Source organism: Manacus candei, unplaced genomic scaffold (assembly GCF_025592945.1).
Source record: "Manacus candei isolate 608988 ecotype Guabito, Panama unplaced genomic scaffold, ASM2559294v1 h1tg000011l, whole genome shotgun sequence".
In the NCBI taxonomy this organism is placed as follows: Eukaryota; Metazoa; Chordata; class Aves; order Passeriformes; family Pipridae; genus Manacus; species Manacus candei.
Window position 1 is genome coordinate 6,811,419 of NW_026138059.1, and position 9,961 is coordinate 6,821,379.

The window sequence follows — 9,961 nt, forward strand, 5'->3', positions numbered from 1 at the left end:
AAAAAAGGGGTAGCAGGAGTCAGTAGGGTCTCTGTGAGGAGGATAGAAAGAACTGAAGGGATGTTTGCTGTAACACCAGCCTAGAAGATGGAAGGGTGGAAGGAAACACTACTTGTTTATTTGGACTTGCTGTTGTGACCATACAATGTTTTCGTCTGTCTCTAAAGCTATGGCTTGGGTAAGTTCCCCTGGTGGCTCTGCAGCAGGACAAGCTCTCTGTATGCTGCATGATATCAAGGGCTTCTGGTTCTGCTTGACCTGACAAGCCATATCTGAAAAGCCTGAGAGCAACTGGATATTTCTTTCCTCTCCAAACGTGTACACAACACTTCATGTTGAACCAAGCATTCTTTCTAAGTAGCCTCAATGTTCATTTCCCTCAGAACATACAGAAAACCATGAAGAACTGGGTGTCCATCAAAAGGTCCTTGGGTTTACACCCCTGCAGAATCAAGATTGAAGGAGACACTATGGAGCTCATCTGCCCTGCAATCAGAGCAGGTCTCAGCTAGCTCATCTCAGCGGAAAGCAAGGCTGAACTGTCCCACCGTGGCATAGCTAGTACTCAGAAATCTGTTCTCCATACTTTTTCCACTTGCTCTGAAGAAGTGCAGCAACTGCCAAAGCAGGAAGAAAAATCATCACCTAAATTTCACCAGATAAGAGTTCTAGTGGGCAAAACTCTTTCACAGGCTATGTCCATCTGAAATAAGGGTTTTCCTATCAGCTATAAGAACACCAGAATAAAACCGAATCTGATCATATAAATCCAAGTTCCAACAGAAACACAGCATATTCCCTACAATGTCTGCAAAGTGTTGAGATTCATGAAACCAGATCTTACATGCAATTACAACATCACCAAGGTGTGCTTGGTGAGGATATCAGTCAGCTTGCAGTTCTCTGTCCCCTGGAAGCCTGGAACAACCAAAGAAAAGAACAGTAGACATGATATTTCCTCACTATCAAAAAAAACCCCAAACCCTGAAACACCAGAAAAAAAAAAGTAGATTTATACTGGGTAAGATGAGTTATTGCTTTTTTTTTTTTTCTCCTTGTTTTTTTTTACCTTAGGTACTTCTCTGAAGCAGACTTCTTCTTAAACCTGTGCTAGTTTTTAATCACAGCAGCACAAACAAAAACTTTGCAAACATCTGTTTCTGTTTGTGTTTGTATACATTATAAAGCAATTCTTTAAAAAAGAAATCTGTAGGAGAATTTGCTACCCAGGCTGAGGCCTCATTTGCCAAATTCTATCTGGGATCTAATCCTATAGCTGTATAATAAATCCTGAAAATGATGTTTACAGTGGAAATGCTGACAGAACTTTCACCATAATTACAGCATGTTACTATAAATACACGTCTGTGCAGCATATATATGTACTGTATCCACATATATACCCTGTATGCAGTGTTTTTATTAGTCATATGGCATTTCACGTTTGACATTTTTTCAGAAGTAGAGATGTTGCAGCCCTTCCCTGAACACAGTCAAACAACAGAGACAATAATAAAATTATTACTATATGTATTGCGACAGATCCACACAGCTGTCACCTTTGATGATGATATATTGATACAATAGACTGCAAGAATAAGCAACTGACTAATGTATATTGCAAAAGATAAACCTGCAAGTAGGAATTTTGTTCTAATTAAAGGAGAAAAAGACAAATGTGCAGGTGACAGGTCTATCTCAATACACTTTTTCTAGCATCTCACAGGAATCTCTCCAAAACGGGTTTTAACAGCCTTTATGCTTTCTAGAAACTCAGAGGAACATTAAAAAAAAAACAAAACAAAACAAAACAAAAAAGTTATTGGAAAGAAGCATCCACAAGGTGCCCCAGCACACATTACTCCTGCTCTATGTGAAAAGAAGAGCTCCATTACAGTATGATATCCCTTAGGGGTATTGTCACTGTTGTCAATCAAAACAAGTTTTTCACGAACACGTTTACTAAGAAAACCTTGTCTGTTTGCGAGGAGCCACTGTCAAGACTTGTTAGGAGTAAACAAGGCAAGACCCCTCCCGTTTACACTGACATTAGAAGGATGCACATTTAGCTGTTTCTCAGGCTCAGCCTCTCCAGTGTGCAGAATCCTGCAATATGCTGAAGCAGAAAAGCCTGATATGTAAGGACAGGCTTGGAGTGAGTCAGTGAAACATAAACAGACCATACAGGACAAGGAAACCACAATTAGTGTAGGGAGGCAAGCAAGGGGGTTTATCCATGAATTTTTACTAATTGCAGTTTCTTTCGTGACAATTAAGACATTTCAAAAGATAAACTAAATAATTCTATATATGCAAAACCATATATGCAAAAACCATTCAGCTTACTGGTCTTATTCTGCATCTCTAGAAGGGCAGGGCTAATTCTAAATCAGCTGAATTAGTTTTATCTTGAGTTCTAGTAATAGTCAGTGCTTAGTCTTAAAGACTAAATCTCCAGAGTCATGAGTTTCTAAGATAATCTCATGCTTTATTACAGTAAAAAGTAGAATTTTTGTTGTTATGGTCAAAAATTAGCCTTAGAGGTTCCCCAGGGCTCTTTAATAGGAAAGTAAGTAAAAAGTGCCGGAAAGCTTCTTGCAGTTTTAAGCAAAACAATGAGTTTTCTCTTCTTTTTGTGTAGACAAGCAAAACCCCAACTCAGACAGCAAAATCAGAAAAGCAAAATAGCAGCAAACGATAGGAAGAAAAAAATTGAAATTGAACTAATTTTTTTAACTATTCTACCTGTAGTAAGATAAGAGATATAAGAATGACATTCCTGTTATAAGTAATGCCTGAAGCATGGAGCAACTGAGCAAGATTTTTGATAACTCCAGACAGAATGAGACTACAGAAATATCAACTAATCAATTGCTTACTGAATCAACTTGCTGCCTTAGGTCACAGCATTGTTATTTCCAAGGTCTGGCCTCTGGATTTCATTCTTACTACCTATGCAGATACCTACAAATTTTCACTTTTTATTGATGTAACAGTACTATTTCATGGAAAAATATGGGAAAAATTATCATCATTTATGGAGTAGACATATAAATGCAGAACATATAAAATTCAATGCTATAAACCTAATCTTATACATATGTTCTTCTAAATTCATATTACTAATTTTAAAAGAGAGGTCATATCATCAGTAACTACTATATTTCACCTTCAGAGAAATCATCCCTTGTAAATATTTTCCACATTTTTTTTTAAAATGTGTACTTACAGTGGAAGTATTCCAATACTTTACTTAATTATGTATGTATATATTTGTGTATAAAGGCGGTAAACGGTATTTACTTAAATCTGCATCGCTTTTTAATCAGTAGATAAAGACACTATTGCACTATTTTGGTTGAAACAACTATTATTGATTCTTCATTTCTTGCAAAATATCTTCAGATTTTTGTATCTCATAACTAGAATTAGTAAATGGAAATTGTATTTGCTAGTTATAGTAAACCTAATACCTTTCTATCACAGCTGTCCTATGAAAACATTTACAGTAAAAGAAGTCTGAAGTCTATTTACCTCTCATTTGCATTACAAAAAGTTTTACCATGACTAGAGAAGAAGTGAGAACTACTAGGATATTTTGCTTTGCTTCATTGTTTTCTTTCATATTATCCAGAAGTTTGCAAATCTGAATAAAGACTGAACACATATTCAGAACTGAAAACAATATGTGTAACTGTATAGACATTAAATATTCCATAACTGAACTTAGGATTGTCTCTGGGACAAAAGAGTCCAGTTTGCAGGAGGCGTCCTTGAGGGAGACAGATCTGGAGAAATGCCTCCAAACAGCAAGGACAGTTGAATTGTTCAAGGGAAAAAGGGCCAAAATAATAATAGCCATTAGCAAAGAGCAAGTACACTACTGGTTTGAGCTGAAGTGGCATGCTGACACAATTCTGCACCATAGAAAACAATACAGAAATTAGAAAGCTTCATACATAGTCTATGGGGACTGGGAAAAGTTAGATGCAAGAGAATTTTTTTATAACCTAGTCCCATAATATTTCTGAAAGACATTCTTTAAAACACAGGACATATCTATGCTATCTAAATGAAAAAGTGCCAGGCAGTGACTTTGAGCACTGGCTGGGACCAGTAGTCTTCTGCAGTGCATAATTGGTAGCATATTCCCTGGCAGAGTTTTCGCCTGTCCCAGTTACAGTTCTCTGAGACAATGACTGGGCACAGTTCAGGGGATAACTTGTGCCAAGATCATTCCCAAAAGGCCATGTGGAGAAGAATGCAGTGGTTTGGGTATCCCCCAACCTACACTCTCTTAACTTTGCAGCAGTCAACGCTGTACCCTCAAACACTCCTCTTGCCACAAGACACTTCATGCAACACATTCCCACAGCTTCATGTTATAAAAACATCACTCTGGTAGATAACAGTCTTCACGTCCTTTCACACCCTACAAGCAAAAAAGAAATTAAATATAAAAATAGGGTTCTTTTAAAAAGCCCAGACAAGTTACAGGAGTCAGAACATACCCCTAAGACCCTTGGGCCGTAGGACTATGACAGTGGCCTCTGGTCTTGTTTTATTTATTAGTATAGACAGATCAAAGAGATTTTCACTGATATCTCTGATGCATGCTACAAGATATCAGATCTCTCGACACACACACAGTACTGAAGATACCACTACACATTTTGGGTTTGTATTTGTAGCAGTGTTATTGCATCAGTAGTCAATTCAGTAAGACAAATCAGCAATATTTGATGGAAGAAATTTGACAAAATATCAATTAAATGCAAAAAGACATTCCGAGTGTCACAAGCTTTTAATAAGAAACCCACAAAGTTCAAGTCATTATCACCTGAGGTCCCTGGCAGCTGACAGATATGAGGTCAGCTCTTCAAGAGAGCATGGAAATAAAATCAATACACAGACACACAGTGGTGGCTGTATGTTCACCTCAGGCTATATAGCCTGCTGTGTTATGATGCATAGTATTTCCAATTTCAGTAGCCACTGGCAGATAAAAGAACAATGTGGCTAGCAAAAAATTCAGTCCTCTTTGATTCTCCACCTGAAATGAAGAAGAAAGCTTTTTCTAGCTGCTTTAGTTAAGGAAAAGGAAGCAAACACTCATAAAAAGAACTCATAGAGAGCAAGGGCACTGGCTGACATTGCTGAATATATTGCACATTTTCTTAACCACTTAGCTACAGCATCTCATTTCACTGCAACACTGTACCAAGCTATTTACTGCATAAGAAATGTAAGAGAACTGGCACTGTGAGTCTTTGGTGTTGTAACAGAGCATACCAATGAGTAAAAAGAAATAGATGCTGTTGAGGAAATATTCACCTTGCCTAAGTTTCTGACTTTCGTACACTGGAAATTTACATAAACTGTCTGGAACATCCAGATCCTGAGACAGTCCTCCACAATAAGGCCAAATGCTTCCTTTTGGCATCACCTGAGATCAGAAGATAACTTCACCTGCCACCTGTGAAACTGTAGGAGCATAATTCTGTTATCTTTGACAGAATATGTTGTGGCAATGATTAATACTGCAGCAGAATTAACACTTTTTTCAGCTAATTTTCAGCTTTTTTTTTTTCCTGAATATCAAAACCATAGAGACTTATTTAACAAAAGTTAGGGAATTTTATGTTCATTTTTATTTTTATTGGGTTTGCATCACAAGGTTTTGGTAGGTGAGGGGGGCTACAAGGGTGGCTTCTGTGAGAAGCTGCTCAGAAACTTCCCCTGTGTTCAACAGAGCCAATGCCACCTGGCTCCAAGGTAGACCCACCACTGGCCAAGGCTGAGCCCCTCAGCAATGGTGGTGGCACCTCTGGGATAACAGTGTCCTGGTTTTGGCCAAGGACAGGGTTAATTTTTGAAAATAGCCAAGAAGAGGTGTAGCTGAGGGGCATGGCCACTAATGTTCTTCCATACCACCTCATCATTTCCAGGGACTGGGGAAAGGTACTCTCTCTTCTGAGGAGAAGGGCATTCCTTATCATGGGGAGAAAGCATTGTGGGAAAGAGCCGTTTCCTGGTGTCAGGAATAATAACCTTTTGTTATTAATATTGTTGCTGTTGCTGTTTATTTTCTTATCTCATTGCTGTTTCCAGTAAATTGTTCTTATCTCAACCCTGATTTTCACCTTTTATGCCTCCAATTCTCAACTTTATCCCGCTGGATGGGGAAGGTGCAAGGGAAGGGGGGAGTAAGCGGTAGCATAGTTTTAGCAGGACTACTAAATTGGAGAATATCGTTCCTAAACCACAACAGACTTAATTTGACACTCAACTAATGTTAGGTGCTAATGTTGCTGTCATAGCCTTGTAAGAGAGTACAACATGGAAGCTGATGACTGCTAAAATTTTCCTAACATTACTTCCTCCATCTTCCCCCTCTCATAAAAAGCCAGTGCACTTCAGTTAAATGTTTGCATAAGTGAGTTCACAAATAACTGAAATACTTTAGAAAACATTTTCCATCTTAAGGCAAAGCATGGAAATTTTTAGTGTAAACCATTAAACGCTTGAGGAAATTATATAGGGATGCATAATGGAAAGTTTCTGGTTGCTTAAATCTACAATAGACATATATATCATAGAACCACATCATGGCTGAGGTTGGAAAGGACTCCTGGAGGGCATCTGGTCCAACTTGCCTGCTCAAGCAGGACCACCTGAAGACAATTGCCCTCAACTGCATCTAGATGGCTTTTGAATATGTCAAAGGATGGAGACTCCATAACCCCCCCTGGGTAACCTGTGCCAGTGCTGGGTCCCTCACAGTAATGACATGTTTCCTTAGGTTCAAACAGAGGTTTCTGTGTTTCAGTTTGTGCCCACTGCCTCTGGTCTACACAGAGAGTGTAATGGTCTGCGGTGGAAGCATATAGAAGCTAATTTATGGATTTTGTTCTAGTGGTTAACTCAGTTGTGTGGTACAGAACAGTTCCCAGAAGAATCTTCAGTTCATCTGAGAGAAAGAAAGACAGAAGTCTCCCAGCTGCTCATGGGTTCAGGATTTGGCACTGGACATCTTTAATTTCAAAGGTGTGACAACAAGCATATTTCTTCCAGAATTAACATTCATTTTCATACATCTCAGATGAAGAATTTTAAAATTTTGTAGTGGGTACGACCTGTAGCTTTTCATTCACATTAAACTTTGCTGAGCTGCAATTCTTTTAACTTCTCTTACAGCTATTTAATTTCCCTCCCCATCATTACCAGTCATTTTTGTTTGGTTATTATAATTTTCATTTGTTTCTTCTTGCAAGAAATAGAGGAAGATAATAGCTATGTCACAGTGACAGAGCACTAACTCTGGGCTCCAGCCCTGGTGCTGTCATGGCCATGTCACAGGGAGCAAAATGTTGGTGGTGCCTGGATGGGTACCTGCACCAGCCCGCTATGGCCATGGAGGACACAGGTGAACAAGGGCTGAGAGAAGAAGGTAGGGAGGAGTGGGGAGTGCAGGAAACCAAGGTCTGCCTGTGGCAGTGAAGGAAGGCTGCTCCTCCTTTGCTTCTCCTGTGTATTGCAGATGGGATATCCAGACAGGGATGCGACCAGACTACAGCATGCTCTTGTCTTCTCCCTCCTCTGCCACTCAGCCAGAGAGTTGCCAGGCTCTACAGGACAGACAGGCACCCCATCCTGGTCTTACAGCAATCTGGAAGCTTCCCACAACCATGGGCAGAGACAGCTCCACACTCTTTCCCTGTGGCCAAGGGTTAGGCTCCACATGAGCTCCTGGCACCAGCCCTAGCAGTGTAGTGGCCATGTCACAGTGGGAACAATGCTGGTGGTGGGCCCCTGTCATAGTGGGGATGGTGACATGATGGCCCAAGACTAGTGCCTTGTGGCTGGGAAATATGGGATGGACAGTCCTGGCATGAGGCTGGTAAAGCCCCAGGCAGGGAGGCTTCCCATGCTGACAGAAGGTAGATGCTCCATTTGTTGATACTTCTGTCTTTGACTGCCACAGACCCAGACAGAACTACAACCAAATTATGGCACGTGCCAGTCTTCTCCCTCCTCCAGCACTCAGCTGAAGAGCACTGCAAATTGTACTAGGACATGAACCTAAGCTTAAGGAAACATCCATAGCTTCATTCTGTACCGTATCATGGTCCAGCAGGTGGCTGGAGAGTTTCCACAGCTGTGGATGAAGGGAGCTCTACACCACCCACCATCTCTGTACCCTGTCATGGTCCTAGATGCAGCTGGAAGGGCACCAGAGCTATGGACAAAGGGAGTTCCATGCTACCCCCCCTTTCCTGTGTGAAACTTCTCTGTGTCTAACCTCCTTACAAACATACAAGGGAAAACTAGAATTCACCTTGTGAAAAAGACAAGTCTAGAACTTCATCAACATTATTTGTCTTAATAAAAATCTGCAATGGAAGCATCTATGTACTATATACTAGCACCAAAATATCTGCCTTATCTATTTCCTGCTGATTTCCTAGATATTTATTCTCTCAGACAGAGCAACAGCAATTTATTAATATTTATTGTTAAGCCCTGAGGACAGATTTACACTTCTCAGGAGGGAATGCATATATATGTATTTATGTATATGTGTGTATATGTAGATATTCATTTGCATATATATATTAGGTGCATATTATACACATAAAGGGAAAGTCACCATATGGAAACAATGCCAGATTTTGAAGACAACTCACCTAACAACTATGAAATGACTGTCCCTGCAGCCCTAACTTTGCCTGCTGTATATGTGGATCCATTAGATGAAAGCATGCAGAGAATGAGAAAGACTCCATGGTCTGAGGCAGTGGAGATAGTTGTGCCTGTTTATTGAAAGAGAAGATTTCTTTTTCTTTTACTCTTTAATTTTTACCTTATTGATTTTTTGCTTTTTCTGTTTGATGAATATTGATTGTACTCACGCAGTGTTGCACTCATACTAGCGCTTTTTTCTCTCTTTTTTATTCACTGCGGTAATTTACTCGGGATATGAAAACTGCTGAGTGTCACAGAATCACAGTATCACAGAACTTGGAAGGCACCTATTAAGATCACCCAGTCCCTCCCCAGAGAAGGGTCAAATACAGCAGATTGAGTGTGCCCTCAGCAAGTCAGCAGTATCTGCTGATACACCAGAGGGTTGCGCTGATACACCAGAGGGACCCCAACAAACTGGAGAAATGGGTTGACAGAAACCTCCTGAAGATCAACAAGAAGTCCTGCACCTGAGGAAAAACAACCCCGTGAACCCGTGTGTGCTGTGGGCCACCCAAATGGAAAGTTTCTCTGCAGAGAAGGACATGGGGGTCCTGGTGGACACCAGATTGAACGTGATCCAGCAATGTGCCCTTGCAGCAAAGAACAGCGATGGTATTCTGGGCTGCATTAGAGAAAGTCTTGCCAGCAAGTCGAGAGAGTTGATCCTGCCCCTTTATTCAGCTTTGCTGAGGCCACACCTGGAGTACTATGTCCAGCTTTGTGTTCCTCACTACTACAAGGAACCTACTGTATTGTCCCATCAGCAGATAACACGGTGGTTAACATCTCTCACAAGGACAACCTTGAGGCTTCTTTCAGTTGTTTGAAAAAGGTTCTCAGCAGAGTCATCACCTGTCTCCAGGTGGAGCTCTGTGCATTCCTGCTTCTCTCAGACATAAAGGGTAACTCTTCCTTCTCATCATCCCACCCTGCCCTTGTTAAGAGCTGATACCCCTCCACTGCAGCACTCCATTCATGTGAACCGTCCTGTCACTTGTCTGTGGTTGCACCCAAACCACAGCCCTGCTTGCTCCCCGTGCTGCTGGGTGTAGGCATTTGGGATACAGCTTTTCTTGTGCTGATTTCCTAGGAAGGGCATGAGAGCTTCCCCCTCGTGCCACCCTCTCAGCATGGATGTGCCTGTGCTGCAGGCAGGGCCCTTACACCCTCTTTCGTTATTTCCAAGGTGTCCCCTGCCCATATCACCCTGCAC

The 9,961-nt window shown here is 40.9% G+C and overlaps 1 long non-coding RNA gene across 1 annotated transcript; it reads right to left on the reverse strand.

Annotated features, from left to right (window-relative positions):
- Window positions 1–349: 349 nt before the first annotated feature.
- On the reverse strand, window positions 350–7,779 carry LOC127466954 (uncharacterized). The gene is made up of 3 exons (XR_007902897.1): window positions 7,664–7,779; window positions 4,292–4,432; window positions 350–617 (listed from the first exon to the last, which is right to left on the reverse strand). It is a non-coding gene; the product is annotated as an uncharacterized LOC127466954 (long non-coding RNA).
- Window positions 7,780–9,961: the final 2,182 nt, after the last annotated feature.